Source organism: Chrysochloris asiatica, unplaced genomic scaffold, assembly GCF_000296735.1.
Source record: "Chrysochloris asiatica unplaced genomic scaffold, ChrAsi1.0 scaffold00079, whole genome shotgun sequence".
In the NCBI taxonomy this organism is placed as follows: domain Eukaryota; kingdom Metazoa; phylum Chordata; class Mammalia; order Afrosoricida; family Chrysochloridae; genus Chrysochloris; species Chrysochloris asiatica.
Window position 1 is genome coordinate 237,893 of NW_006408597.1, and position 16,335 is coordinate 254,227.

A 16,335-nucleotide genomic window follows, 5' to 3' on the forward strand; every position below is an offset into this window, starting at 1 on the left:
GGACTGTTTGTGAGGGTTGGAATTGTAAAGGTAGACATTTTTTAGCAAGGAAGGGAGTGATTAACTTTTCAACCTAAGAGCAGAGGTCCCTGGGACCATCAAGGGAGAAAAGCGGAGAGCAGGACCCTACCCAGAGAAACAGTGAGGCCTGAGATGGAGGCAGAGATGATGACGTGGAGAGATGGAGCTGTTGGGGACTTCAGACACAGAGAGGGAGCAGGGCTACATGCTTATAGTGTATACCCTTTGGATGGTTGATGATGCATGGAGGGGATTGTAACCATAGCAATGAAATAATATACGATAGGATGAATATAAAACTAATGTTCTCCCATGTAAACTATCACATAATTCACAATAAAACATTAAAAAAATAATAGACGTGGGAACTCATTCATGATCCAGGGACTGCCTGTATATAATATATAGTTCGCACAAAATCCACAGTACACAAATCGTATCTCAAAGAACTTCTTGTGGACATTAAACAATGCATGCCTATAAATGGGTGTGACTTTGTGGTTTGTTGGCCCCTGGACTAAAACACTGTTTCATTGCTGAAAGCCTATTCCATAACTTTCTAGGAAAATCCCACCTTAACATGCCAAAGTACCTTTATATTTTTGATGTTTTAATTTTACCCCAAGATATATCTTCTTTCCAGCTTCTCTGCAGGCACGACAACTTCTCAAGAGATAAAATGCATTTCCATACTGGACCTTTCTGTAGGCTGAGCCAGAAAGTGCAGGGAGGCAGGCCGGGGGCACTTCTCTCAGTCAGTCACTGGGAAACGTGAGGGGCACTTTAGAGAAGACCACCAACTTCAGTTTTCTATGCTAAAGGCAAATCATGAAGATTTTGGAGGGCTCTGTAAATCTCGGTTAGAAACCACAAAAATACAGAAATGAAAACAAGCTATTGTGTGTCCCTTACAAGACAGAAAGTCAGAGAACTAGTCAGAGATCCACCACTACTTCCCAGTCCACACACCCTCCACGAATGCTTGCCCAGGGGCTGAAAGGAGATCTGTCTCATGGCCAGTCTTTCCTAAGATTCAGTTAAGTGAACCAATCAGATTCTCTGTCCCAGGAATCTCGAGTTGAGGCACAGAGGCTAAGGGTCAATTGGAATCACAATAACCCAAAGCTACCACAAACCAGAAGTTGTATGTGAGCAGAAACTAAGAACCTTGCAGAGAGAGGTCGGTTGCAGAGACACAATGATACAGCAAGAAGGATAAGAGGCCCCTCTTTCTAGGTACTCAAAAACTATCGGTCAGACTCCTGATTCCCTCCTTATTAACACCTCTAGGGCTCTTACCTTGTGTTGGGGAGGCTTAAAAGATTAAACAAAAGGAAGCACTCAACTGATATCAATGGGCACTTTACACTGAGCTGCCCTGCACCTATCTTCCATATAGCATAGTCCCTTACTCACCGATAGGGCAGGTGACATTCCGAATGTGAAAATGTGCACTTAGAACTAGAAGCCACACACTGGCAGCCACATGCTTTGTTTGGCTACACGGTGTTTGTTTTTTAGTTTCAGCTACCATCTAAAAGATGGAAGGAATACACAGAGTCATTGTACCAAAAGGAAATGGTTAATGTTCAACCATTTCAAGAGATACCATATGAACAAGAGCCAATGATACTCAGAGAGGAAGTCCAAAGTGCATTGAAAGAAGTGGCAAAAAAAAAGCAACAAGAAATGAAGGAATAAAAATTGAAATCTTTCAGGAAAGTGAGGCAGCACAGGAGGCACTCACTCATCTCTGCCAAGAAATTTGGAAGACAACTGTCTGACCGACTGATTGGAAGAGATCAATATTTGTGCCCATTCCAAAGAGAGGTGACCCAACGGAATGCGGAAATCATCGGACAATCTCTTTGATATCTCAAGCGAGCAAAGTTTTGCTAAACGTAATACAGAAACGGCTACAATCATACATTGACAGAGAACTTCCAGAGGTTCAAGCTGGATTCAGAAGAGGCCGTGGAACAAGAGATATCATTGCTGATGTCTGATGGATCTTGCCTGAAAGCAGAGAATATCAGAAGGATGTTTACCTGTGCTTTATTGACTACGCAAAGGCTTTCGATTGTGTGGATCATGACAAGCTATGGACAACATTGAGAAGTATGAGTATTCCAGAACACTTAATTGTACTTCTAAGAAATCTGTACCTAGACCAAGAAGCAGTTGTTCGAACAGAACATGGGAACACTGAATGTTTTAAAATTGGGAAAGGTGTGAGACAGGGTTGTATTCTTTCACCATACTTATTCAACCTGTATGCTGAGCAAATAATATGAGAAGCTGGGTTCTATGAAGAAAAACATGGCATCAGGATTGGAGGAAGACTCATTAACAACCTGCGACATGCAGATGATACAACCTTGATCGCTGAAAGTGAAGAGGACTTGAAATATTTACTTATGAAGATTAAAGAGCACAGCCTTCTATATGGATTACATCTCAATGTCAAGAAAACAAAAATCCTCACCACTGGACCAATAAACAACATTCTTATCAATGGAGAAAAGATTGAAGTTGTCAAGGACTTCATTCTTCTTGGATCAACTATCAACACTCGCGGAAGTAGCAGTCAAGAGATCAGACGACGTATTGCACTGGGCAAATCTGCTGCACAGGAACTTTTTAAAGTATTGAAGAGCAGAGATGTCAGCTTGAGGACTAGGGTGCGCCTGACCCAGGCCATTGTGTTTTCAATAGCCTCATATGGATGCGAAAGCTGGACAGTGAATAAGGAGGATCGTAGAAGAATTGATGCCTTTGAGTTGTGGTGTTGGAGGAGAATACTGAAAGTGCCATGGACTGCCAAAAGAACCAATAAATCTGTTTTGGAAGAAGTGCAGCCAGAGTGCTCCTTGGAGGCCAGGATGGCTAAGCTTCGTCTCTCCTACTTTGGACATATTGTCTGGAGGAAACAATCGCTGGAGAAGGATGTCATGCTGGGTAGGGTGGAGGGTCAGAGAAAAAGAGGAAGACCCCGGCGAGATGGATCAGCCAGATGGCATCATTGATGGACTCAGGTGTGGCAGCGGTGGTGAGGTTGGCCCAGGATCGAGCATTGTTTCGTTCTGCTGTGCATGGGGTCGCTATGAGTCGGTTCCAACTCGATGGCACCTGACAACAACAACAACAACCATCTAAAAAATGAAAGATTTCTACACAAAAAGTCACATTATCAGCTTCTCTTGAAAAACTGAAAGATCTGTTAACACCAGCATTATGTTCCCATATGGCCATAACCAACTGGGTATGCACAGCAGCTGCCCACTCTAGACAGGGCACATGCATTCGTTTGTCAGTCTCCACTTTGCCACTCTGCCTTCTTTGTGGCGAAATAGAGCCAGTTGCCATTTATTATTACTACTCTTTCTTCAACTGCTTTTTCTCTGCTTGTGTGGCACTGTGTGTTAATGCACTGGACTGCAAGGTTGTTTGAACCACAACGTTAGTGGTTCAAGCTCACCAGCTGCTCCTTGGAAACCCTATACAAGGTCGCTATGGGTAGGAACAGATTCATGGCACTTAACAACGTCTCCCAGAGGGTCCTGGTGTAGCACTGTAAGATAAGCACTGGACTACAAAGTTGTTTGAATCACAAGACCAGACCAGCAGTTCAAACTCACCAGCTGCTCCTTGGAAATCCTACACAGGGTTGCTATGAGTTGGAACTGACTCGACAGCACTTATCAATGTCTCCCAGAAGTGGGAAATGAAAGCTAGGGCATATGTTTTGAGAAGAATGGGGGAGGACATTTTCTGGGTGGAAATGCAGACTTTTCTTACATGTTGAGCATGTAAACCTAGTTTACCTCACAGGACCCCTGGTGACACAGTAGGGTTGAGCATTGAGCTGCTCTGAGGGAAAAAGATGAGGCTGCCCATAAAGATTTACAGCCTTGGAAGCTCTGGGGTCACTATCAGTCAGAGTTGATTTGACAGCACTGGGGAGTCCACTCACTCACTGCCTGGGCCTTGTTCCATCAGGAGCATGCCCCTGACTAGATTCTGAGAGCAAGCCCTCTGCTTTCTTCCCTTTGCTCTGGATATTGGGGAAGCCAGAATGAGCCCAAATAAAACCCATGCTTTCCCAACATCAGGTGTGCCCAAGTCATTTCCAAAAAGACTTAGGCACTCTTAGCTGTAAGAAGCGGAGAATCCAAGAAGGGAAGGTCATTGGATGAAACCTGGGCAGCATTTGCAAGGCAGCTCCCTCTCTGCCAGCTGATAACCCGTTTCCTTATGGAGTTTGGGTTGCAGTGTAGCCAGGTGAGCAGAGACTGACCTGGAAAGGGGCTGCGAAAGATTAGGCAGCATGACCAAGGTGAACAGTAGACATAAACTGTACTCATTTAAGAATCTAACTCTTAAGACTACTAAAGGTTTAAATTAGTGACTGTATGGTAAGCATTTAGAACAGTGTCTGGCACACTATACGTGCTCTATCTTTACTATTATCGCCTTAATCACCATTATTACTAACATCAATCGATGCACAGTTAAAACCAGTTTCTGTCATGTCGATTCAGACTGGTGGTCCTGTAAAGTGGTGCTGATTTTTTGGAAATAGATTATCAGGTCATTCTTCTGGTAGACTCGAACCAACTTCTTCCAATTAGCAGCTGAATATGTTAACTGCACCACCCAGGGGCTCCTATGAATGATTCAACCATGTATAATAAAATGTATAACCACTTGGAGAAAAAGTTTCTTTGAGAATGGCCTGAGCTGTCAGTGTGACTACTAACGGACATAAACCCCTTGTCACTGAGCTGATTCCCACTTCCAGAGACTCTATAAGACAACAGTAGAACTGCCCCATAGGGTTTTCAAGGCTGAGGAAGCAGAATGCCACATGTTTCTCCCATGGAGCAGCTGGTGGGTTCAAACCATCAACCTTTTAATTAGCAGTCAAGCACTTAACCACTGCACCACCAGAACTCCTTATTAATGGACAAAAGATTAATAAAGATTCTAAAAAGCAAAATGATCTCCTTTATCATCTTTAATCACAAACTCCAAGAGGCCATGGCTATTGGGGAGGTAGAGGTGAGAGTGAAAATTCTTCTTCCTAGAAGCCACCTTTTCTCCCCATTATAAAACTGTTCTGTAATGGATTACAAGCTGGGCTGCTAACCGTAAGGTCAGCAGTTTGAGTCTACCATGGCAGAAAGATGAGGCTTACTACTCCCATAAAGATTTACAGCCTCAGAAACCCTATATAGGATCTCTATGAGTCAGAAGTGACTCCATGGCACACAACCACCACCAATACCAAAAACTGTTCTAGTTATTAAATTACAACAGAATCACTCCTCTGTAATCAATAGTTTAATAACTTCTTCTAAAATCAAAGTTCTGTCTGTGTTCTGTTTCACTAGAATCTGAAGACTTCACAAGCTGACATCATTTGGTAAAAACAAACCATTTATTACTTCAGGGTTCTCTGGCCTTCTGTGTAAGCTGCTTTTCTTTTCCCCCCAACACTGAGATGCCTGGGAGAGGGCGTTATACAGAAATTCTCTGAACAATGGAAGCAGAGGGTCTAAGAGTCCTGGCAAAGCTCAAGAGAGTGCAGAGGGATGTGAGCATTGGGGGAAGGGAAGCAGGCAAGGCTTGGACAGTAAGGGAGAGCTCTACTGATTGGGAATCCTTATTTTCATTAGTCAGTACTATTACAGTCCACAGATAAGAGCTGCTTTTGTAAGCACCACCTACTACAAGTTTTCAAGTCACACACAAATACCCTGTCTGGATGAGACAGATTAAATTCACCACTATTACGAGGAATTCCACCACTGTCAGTTTGTTGCACTGTGGTGGCTTGCATGTTGCTTGTGATTCTGAAAGCTATGCCATGGGGAATTTAAATACCAGCAGGGTCACACATAGTGGACAGGTTTCAGCTGAGCTTCCAGACAAAGACTGACTAGAAAGAAGAGATAGTATTTACAAATATTTAGTCAATGAAAACCTTATGAGTAGCAGTGGAACACTGTCAGCACCAGATTACTAAATATTGAAACACGATGAAGTGCACCAGAATATTGTCAAACATAGTACCAGAAGATGAGCTCCTCGGGTTGGAAGACACTCAAAATGCAACTAGGGAAGAGCTGCCTCCTCAAAGTAGAGTTGATCATAAAGACACAAATGGAGTTAAGCCTTTGGGACCTTCATTTGCTGATGGGGGCACAACTCAAAATAAAGAGAAACAGCTGTAAACATTCATTAATAATTGGAACATTGAATGTATGAAGTATGAATCTAGGAAAATTAGAAATTGTCAAAAATGAAATGGAAACACATAAACATTGATAGCCTAGGCACTGGTGAGCTGAAATGGACTGGTATTGGCCATTTTCAATCTGACAATCACATAGTCAACTATGCCAGGAATGGAAAATTCAAGAAGAATTGTGTCATATTCATCATCAAAAAGAGCATATCAAGATCTCTTTTGAAGTACAGCGCTGTCTGTGATAGGATAATATCCATACACCTACAAGGAAGACCGGTTAATACCACAATTATTCAAATTTATGCACCAACCACTAAAGCCAGTAATGATGACATTGAAGAATTCTACCAATTTCTTCAGTCTGAAGCTGATCAAACATGCAATCAAGATGCATTGATAATTACTGCCTATTGGATTTCAAAGGTTAGAACAAAGAGAAAAGATCAGTTATTGGAAAATATGGTCTTGGTGATAAAAATGATGCTGGAGATCTCATGATAGAATTTTGCAAAACCAATGACATCTTCATTGTAAATATCTTTTGTAAGCAACATAAAAGACGAGTATATTCATGGACCTCCCCAGATGGAATCAAATTGACTATATCTGTGGAAAGAAATGGTGGAAAAGCTCCATATCGTCAGCCAAAACAAGGCCAAGGGCAGACTGTGGAACAGACCATCAGTTGCTCATATATAAGTTCAGATTGACGCTCAAGAGAATTAAAACAAGTTCATGAGAACCAAAATATGACCTTAAATGTATCCCATCTGAACTTAGAGATGATCTCAAGAATAGATTTGATACATTAGACACTAAAAACCAAAGACCAGAAGAGTTGTGTGATGACATCAAGAACATCATACAGGAAGAAAGCAAAAGGTCATTAAGAAGGCAAGAAAGAAGGAAAAGACCAAAACAGATGTCAGAAGAGACTCTGAAACTTGCTCTCCAGCATAGAGATGCTAAAGCAAATAGAAAAAATGAGGAGGTAAAAGAACTGAATAGAAAATTTCAAACGGCAGCTAAAGATGACAAAGTCAAATATTATAATGAAATGTGCTAAGACCTGGAGTTAGAAAACCAAAAGGGAAGAACATGCTCAGCATTTCTCAAGCTGAGGGAACTGAAGTAAAAATTCAAGCTGCAACTTGCAATGCTAAAGGATTCCATGGGCAAAATATTGAAAGATGCAAAATGCATCAAAAGAAGATGGAAGGTACCCATTTGACCTAGCCTCAATGGTAGCGTAGTGGTTACGAATCGGGCTGCGAACCGTAAGGTCAGCGGTTCGAAACTACCAGCCGCTCCGCGGGAGAAAGATGAGGCTTTCTACTCCCGTAAAGATTTACACCCTCGGAAACCCTGTACAGGGTCGCTATGGGTCGGAACCGACTCGATGGCACTTAACAACAACAACAATGGCTTGATAATCAGAACTCAACTGTTGTTGTTGTTGTTAAGTGCTATCGAGTCGATTACAACCCATAGCAACCCTGTATAGGGTTTCCAAAGAGCAGCAGGTGAGCTTGAACCACTGACCTTGCAGTTCAAATGACTTTGCAGTCTGACACATTAGTCCACAGCACCACACCAGGACTCCAGAACTCAACTAGAGAAAGATAAAACAAAAAAAAATTTATTAAAAAAAAAAAAATTTTTGATAAAGGAAACAAGTATAGAATGCTACAATTTGATGAACTTGACCTATGTTTATGAATGTAGTAGCTCAAAATACCAACTGAGAAAGAAGGAATCTTCATATCAAATATCAATCCTATCCCCTCTGTAAACACGGTAGACAGGGACAGGTAACTTAGGCATTAGCTACCTAGAATGAGGGGGCGATAAAGGTATGAAGTGACTGGCTTACAAGTTTTCAAGAAGGCGTTTAGTTTAAGAGTGTGTGGGGGAAGATAAGAGTAATTACTAAATAGTTTTCATCTTGTCTAGATGGGTCTAGTGAAAAGAGATGAGGATAATAAGATTCTTATGATTCTGTAGTGAGTAATCGTTATCATAACTAACTGCAACTGTCACAACTGTAAAGGTAGAAGTTTTGTAACAAAAATGAGGGAGTATTTAATCTTACAGTACAGAAACAGAGGACCCTAGGACCATGAAGAGAGAAGAGCATAAGCAGAGTATAGCACCATATCCAGAAGAAGCAGCGACACCAGAGATGGAGACAGAGATGACATGGAGAGAGGGAGCAGCTGAGGACTCTGGACTCACGGAAAGAGAGGGACTGGGTGCTGGCGGCCAGGAAGTAGGCTTGCAGAATGTGCCCTTTGGGTGTTTAAACTATTATATATTTCTGAGCATTTCTGTGTTCATCCCCCCGGAAACAAAACAAAACAGGGAATGGGAGCAAATACTGTTGAATGATGATGCACAGAGGAGACTGTAATCATTACAATGAAACGATGGTGTAAAGCCAATGTTCTCCCAATGTTCACTCAATTCACAATAAAAACTTAAAAAAAAAAAAAAAAAAAAAGATGGAAGGAATACACAGAGTCACTCTACCAAAAAGAAAGGGTCAATGTTCAACCATTTCAAGCGGTAACATATGATAAATCCAAAGTGCACTGCAGACATTACCAAAGAACAAGGCACCAGGAATTGATGGAATACAAATTGAAATCTTTCAACTAGTTGATGCGGCACTGGAGGCACTCACTCCAAGAAATCTGGAAGATAACTACCTGACCAAGTGATTGGAAGAAATCCATATTTGTTCCCATTCCAAAGAGAGGTGGTACAATAGAATGCAGAAACCATTAGACAATATCATTAATATCGCATGCAAATAAAATTTTGCTACAGATAATACAAAAATGGCTGCAACCATAAATTGACAGAGAACTGCAAGAGTTTCAAGCTGGATTCAGAAGAGGACATGAAACAAGGGATATCACTGCTATGTCAGATGGATCTTGGCTGAAAGCAGAGAATACCAGAAAGATGTTTACTTGTTCTTTATTGACTATACAAAGGTTTTTGTTTGTGTGAATCATGACAAGTTATAGTCAACAACGCAAAATGAGTGTTCCGCAACACATGATTGTGCTCATAAGGAACCTATACATAGACCAAGAGGCAGTTGTTTGAAAAGATCAAGAGAACACGGAATGGTTTAAAATTAGGAAAGGTGTGTGCGAGGGTTATAATTTCTACCATACTTATTCAATCTGTACACTAAACAAATATTCCGAGTAGGTGGATTATATGAAGAAAAAAATGGCATCAGGATTGGAGGAATATTCATTAACAACCTGCAGTACGCAGATGATACAACCTTACTTGCTGAAAGTGAAGAGGACTTAAAATATTTACTGAAGAAGATCAAAGGCTATGGACTTTAGTATGGGTTGTACCTCAATGTAAAGAAAACAAAAATCCTCACTACTGGACCAATAAACAACATCCACATAAATAGAGAAAAGATTGAAGCTGTCGAAGACTTCATTAGGCTAAGATCAACCATCAACACTCGTGGAAGTAGCAGTCAAGAAATCAGAAGGCATATTGCATTCGGCAAATCTGCTATACAATACTTCTTCAAAGTGCTGAATAACAAAGATGTCAGTTTGAATATTAAGGTGTGCCTGTCCCATGCCAGGGTATCTTTCAATAACCTCATGCGTGTGAAAGTTGGACAGTGAATGAGACACACCATAGAACTGATGCATTTGAGCTACGGTGTTGGAGAATACTAAAAGTACCATGGAATGCCAAAAGAACAAGCCAGTCTATCTTAGAAGAAGTACAGCTAGAATGCTTCTTGGAAGTTAGAATGGCCAGACTTGACTTCATCTCTCATACTTTGAACATATTATCAGGAGAGATCAGTCCCTGGAAAAGGATATCATGTTTGGCAAAGTGGAGAGTCAGAGAAAAAGAAGACCCCCAGTGAGATGGATTGGCACAGTGACAGCAGCAATGGGCTCAAACATAGCAATGATTGTGAGGTTGGTGTGGGACTCAGCAGTGTTTCGTTCTGTTGTGCATAGGGTCACTTTGAGTCGGTACCGACTCAAGAACTCAACTAAGTGCCTTTGGTGAGAGTGAGAAAGTAGAAGACACCATGCCTGTCCTCCAATGTAACCTCAGTTCCATGAGGCTGAGAAGAGGTAGATTTCAGAGCATACCAAACATGTGTAAAATCCATGTGATCTGACATCAGGCTTAGTGTGACGTCTAAGAAGCCATGTGGAGGCAGGGAGAAGTTGCATGCAGAGGCCAAAGGGGAAATGGAGGAAGAATCCCTTCAGCCATGGGGTAGTTGAATGTAATTTGTATTTTCTTACCATGTGGGTGATTTTTACTGGGCCCCTTTCTCCTGGGCTATCATTAAGACAATGCTCTCTGTACAAGCACACAAAGCTTGCACTCTATAACTAAAGGCTAAACAGAATTATACGGACTTGGGAAGTAATGGAGAAAAAGAGAGGACAAGGAAGTTGTGTGTAAAACATGGGACTTGAAAGATGAGCAGAGATGACAAGGAAAAGCAGCATTTCAGAAGCTATGGGATCTAAGAGCAGCAATCTGAAGCAAATGCTGTCAATTGAATATGTGTTAATAGGGGACCCTAAGGGAAGTCTTTGGGGGTCTGAACTCCTCAGCATCTATTACTTTACAAAGCAAGCCCTAAGTGTAAACCTATGCACTATGACCATATGCAGCAGTTGGTAGTTATAAATGATCTGTTTGAGATGTAAGCTGGTAAGTGGCTCTTAGCAATTAAATTTAAAAGATCTGGTGGGCTCTTTTTGCATGAACAGTCCAGCCCCTGAATGCCTGGCAACTTTTGCTAAGAGGTAGGAAGACACGCATTTCAAAACCAGCCTCCCTGCACTCTCCCCTAGGCAAGCTGAAAGGACACACACCAGGCCAAACCAGCTGCCAGAACTGCCATTCTCTCCATTCCCTGATGACAGATCAGATGCTGGGGACTGCAGGGACCTGACTGTTGTAGTCCCTGCCAGGATCCTTACTTTGTGGCCCTCATTCTTCCCTTTCCTGCTGCCCATCAGGTCTGGGGAGGACATAAAAACATATTAACACTTGATTCATTGTATTTTTCAAACTTCCTGTGTTTGAGTCCTCAGTATAATGGCCTACTCATTTAAAGGAAAAAGAATTTATTCTTGCTCCATCCTTGAAACTAGAAACCTAATTTTTAGATAGGCTCAGACATCACAGTGTTCTCTTACATGGAGTTCTGCTTAGACCAAGTACTTGGAAAGACACCCACAGTCTGAGTTGGTACTTTGGAAGAAACTGATTTGCTACCCCTGTCCTAGGGAAGAGAAACAAAACAAAATGCTAAGTGGGAGAAATGAGAAACCAGAAGAAGACCTCAAAATCCAGAACAGAAGGGAAGGCCTGATTCTGGAATTCTAAAGCCCTGGGTTTTCTTCAAATTACTTGGCTTCTGACATTCAGAGGCACTGCCCCAAGGCATGGACTGGGAAAACAATTTCCAACTTTGGCCGACTTACTGCCAGGTAGGATTCCCCAGCGTGTTTCGTAAGGAAGGAAATCTGTTACACCAAGATGGAGGGACAGAAATTGGAAGGGTGTGGTAGTCTTGAGGCCAGCCATGCTCTGTGTTCTCTCTTGAAAGCTGGAGTCACGACTGAGTGTGGGAAATGAGCACAGCCTGCCAGGGGCTGCCGCCTGATGTACAGAGGGGGCAGGACCCCGCATAGCTCCTAAAGAGAAGCAAAAATGTGCTCCCTCCAAAAATAAGCCGGGGGCAGATGACTGGGAGCACAGCTGGAAGCACATGATAGGTGGCTGCAAGCCGGAAAGACCAGCTTTCTACAAAAAGGAGCCTGTGAGCCGCAGAGCGCAGGACACTCAGGAAACAGCCTCTTTATATGGTCTCATCCGAATGGGCCAGAATTCAACTCACTGGAATTACCATGTCACAGGGAGCCTTCAGGGCTAGACTTGTTTCTGATCTTTATATGGTTCCCCCAGATTCTTAAGATGCCAAAATAGAAAAGATGCTTCAGTGCCAAAAAAGGAGTCTTTTGAGTTGAGAAACTTCTCACAGACACACAGCACCAAGGAGAAACCCCACAACAAGAATCACACCATGTGTGGATTCCCACCTCTACCCCAAGACTCCTAAATTCAAACTGCACCTGGTTTCAAAAAAGTCAGCCCAAATGCATCAATTGCCACTAGGGAGGGCATTTAGTTAAGCAAGATCCACAACAAACCTCACCTGCATGCATCTTCCAGTCTCTCTGGGCAATACAGTTCTCACCTGCAAACCTTCATTACTGGCTGAAAACAAACTCTTCCCCGTTTCTTTCCCTGGCAATCTGGAAGAAGGTCCAGGAGAGAAACGTGGGGGCACCGTGACAGCAGGTTCTCCATGCACAGTTCTGTCTCTGCCAATCACTTCCTTCAGAATTCAGCCTCAACCCTGAGTCTGAAAACCAATTCACTAAAAACCTGGGTTCTCCCATAGGGAATGTAAGGTCAGTGGAAGGTTACAGAGCATCCAAGCTTATAAGTGAATCCCATCCCTAAGACTAAACACATTTCTCCTTTCAAGTGAAAATGGATGTATCACAATGCAAAAAACTATTTTAAGTACAAGAAAGAAACCCTGGATGTCAATGAATGCCAAAGCATTAGGGGAAAGATAGATACATGGGGAGAACTGGAGATTCTAATGGGACCAAAGAATCCATAAGGACTTTGTATCTAGGGGAAATGTGTTTCCTTAGTAGTGGAGAGATCTACTACCACCCTAGCTCAGGGATCAAACTCAGCAGCACTCCTGATGGTGAGACATGGTGCACAAAGCACCAGCCAAGAAAAGTTCTCACTAAAATGTTCAACCTGAACCAAATCATATCTTCTGAAATGATTTCCAATTTATAAGAAATCAGTTAAATGACACTAGAAGAAAAGAATCAGACAAACCTAGACAGTGGGATACTGTATAAAACAACTAGCCTTCAAGGCAATCAATCAAGTTCCTTATGGCCAAACCCCCGCTTTAAGACTGAAACTCAAATGGAACACAAGAGCAGGCATGTAAGATTGCTGGCAACCACACTGGTCTAGATTAGTACAAGAGGGGGAAAGGAAGCAATGAAGAAATGGGCTGAGTTCAACCACATTCCACAGGCTCCTGTTGACCTGGAAATGAGAAAGAAGAGGAAGGGCTGGCTGGTCCAAAGTGTGGTGAGAACTGGAGACACCTGAGACAAGGACATAGCCACAGAGGGCTAGAGCTGAGAGTGAAGCATCCAGCTGATATGAAGTGAGGGGAGACACACAATAACGCCCAAATTTGCAGATAGTACCTATTTGACCTAGCCTTGATGGCTTGATAATCAGAACTTGACTAGAGGAAGATGCAAAGAACAGGACCCTACCCAGAGAAGCAGTGATGCCTGAGATGATGTGAGGCAGAGATGATGACATGGAAAGATGGAGCAGTTGGGGACTTTAGACAAAGAGAGGGAGAGGGGCTATGTATTGATGACTATGGGGCAGGCTTGTAGTGTATACCCTTTGGTTGGTTGATGATGCATGGAGGAAATTGTAACCATGGCAATGAAACGATATACGATAGGATGAATGTAAAACTAATGTTCTCCCATGTAAACTATCACATAATTCACAATAAAATATTAAAAAAAAAAAAAAAAAAGAGTATCGGGGGGAAGAAAGAGTCCCCATTGAATAGTTTTCATCTTGTCTAGATGGGTCTGGTGAAAAGAGATGGGGATAAGATTCGTGTGATTCAATAGTGAATAACTGTTATCATAATTGATTATGACTGTCACAACTGTAAAGATAGAAGTTTTGTAACAAAAACAGAGGAGTGGTTAATCTTACAGTCCAGAAACAGAGGACCCTAGGACCATCAAGGGAGAGGAGCAAAAGCAGAATGCAGGCCCTTATCCAGAGAAGCGGTGACACCAGAGAGATGGAGGCAGAGATGAGGTCATGGAGAGTGGTAGCAGCTGAGGACTCTAGATTCATGGGAAGAGAGGGACTAAGAGCCAGTGGCCAGGAGGCAGACTTGCAGAATGTGCCATTTGGAGGTATAAATTATTATATATGCCTGAGTGCTTTGGTTTTTGTTTTGTTTTTTTAAAGCTAAAGTGAATAGAGAGAAATAATGTTAGCTGATGGTACATGGAGGGGATTATAATAATTTTAATGAAACAAGGTATATGACTTGTTGAATGTAAAACTGATGATCTGCCCTGTAAACTTTCACTCAATCCACAATAAAAACCTTTAAAAAACATAAATTAAAGGATGAAAAAAAATATATACTAAACAATTTGCAATAAAAAACAAGAAGTGGCAATATTAATCTCAGATAAAATAAACTCTGAGGCAAAAACTAGCATAAGAGACAAAGAAGGACATTATCTCATGGTTAAAGGGTCACGTGAATAAGATGACATAACAATAATAAATACCTATGTTCCCAATGAAAGAGCCCCAAACTATATAAAGCAAACCCTAATAGAATTGAAAGGAGTTCTGGTAGTGTAGTGGTTACGAATTGGGCTGTGAACTGCAAGGTCAGCAGTTCGAAACTACCAGCGGTTCCGCGGGAGAAAGATGAAGCGTTCTGCTCCCGTAAAGATTTACAGCCTCGGAAACCCTGTGCAGGGTCGCTATGAGTCGGAACCGACTCCACGGCACTTAACAACAACAATAGAATTGAAGAAATAGACAAATTTATAATAATAATGGGAGATTTTAATACACTACTTTTGAAATGGGCAGAACACCAGAAAGAAACTCAACAGACACACAGAAGAACTAAACAACACATATCAACCAACTGGACCTCATAGATGTGTACAGAGCATTCAGCCCAACAACAGCACAATACACATTCTTTTCAGCACCCATGGAATATTCTCCAGAATAGACCATGTGTTGGACCACACAACATGCCTCCATAAAATTTAAAACATGACAATACTACAAAGCATCTTCTCAGATCACAATGCTATAAAATTAGAAATCAACAATAGGAAGAACAAGGAAATAAAATTAAATACATGGAAACTGAATTATAACCTGCTTAAAAGTTACTGGGAGGTAGCTGTTGTTGTTAAGTGCTGATGAATCAGTTCCAACCCACAGCAACCCTGCCAGAAGAAATAATAAAAACTAGAGCAGAAATAAATGAGATAGAAAACAGAAAAACTATAGAAAGAAAAAATAATCAACAAGACAATCTGGGTCTATGAAAATATTAATAAAATTGACACGCCATAGGCAAATCTAACAAGAGGGAGAAGACACAAATAACACTCATAAGAAACCACATGGTTGACATCACCATAGACCAGTGAAAATAAAAAGGATAATAACAGAGCACTATGAAGAGTTGTTGATCCAAAAAGAATGAAGTCCTTGGCAGCTTCAATCTTTTCTCTGTTGCTAAGAATGTTGTTTATTGGTCCAGTGGTGAGGATTTTTGTTTTCTTTACACTGACATGCAATCATACCCAAGGCTGTGCTCTTTGATCTTTATCAGTAAGTATTTTAAGTCCTCTTCACTTTCAACAAGCAAGGTTGTATCATCTGCATATTGCAGGTTGTTAATGAGTCTTCCTCCAATCCTGATGCCATGTTTTTCTTCATATAACCCACCCTCTCGTATTATTTGTTCAGCATACAGGTTGAATAAGTATGGTGAAAGAATACAACCTTGTCGCACACCTTTACTAATTTTAAACCATTCAGTGTTCCCATATTCTGTTCAAACAACTGCCTCTTGGTCCATGTACAGATTCCTCATGAGCACAAAGTAAGTGTTCAGCTTGTCATGATCCACACAACTGAAAGCCTTTGTGTAGTCAATAAAGCAGAGGTAAACATCTTTCAGATATTCTCTGCTTTCAGCCAAGATCCATCAGACATCAGCAATGATAACCCTCATTCTAAGGCCTCTTCTGAATCTGGCTTGAACCCCTGAAGTTCTCTGTCAATGTATGTTTGCAGTCATTTCTGTATTACCTTTAGTAAAACCTTACTCGCATGGAATA

The 16,335-nt window shown here is 41.6% G+C and overlaps 2 protein-coding genes across 2 annotated transcripts in view; one reads left to right on the forward strand and one right to left on the reverse strand.

The window, feature by feature from the left end:
- The window catches only part of IFT43 (intraflagellar transport 43 homolog (Chlamydomonas)), a 152,583-nt gene that overhangs the window by 98,791 nt on the left and 37,457 nt on the right, over window positions 1–16,335 (reverse strand). The window lies entirely within an intron of this gene.
- Window positions 13,911–16,335, forward strand: part of LOC102822332 (40S ribosomal protein S7-like) — a 7,081-nt gene continuing 4,656 nt past the window's right edge. Inside the window, exon 1 of the mRNA XM_006865510.1 lies at window positions 13,911–13,914. The gene's annotated coding sequence lies outside the window, so the exon portion shown is untranslated. The remainder of the gene's footprint in view (window positions 13,915–16,335) is intronic.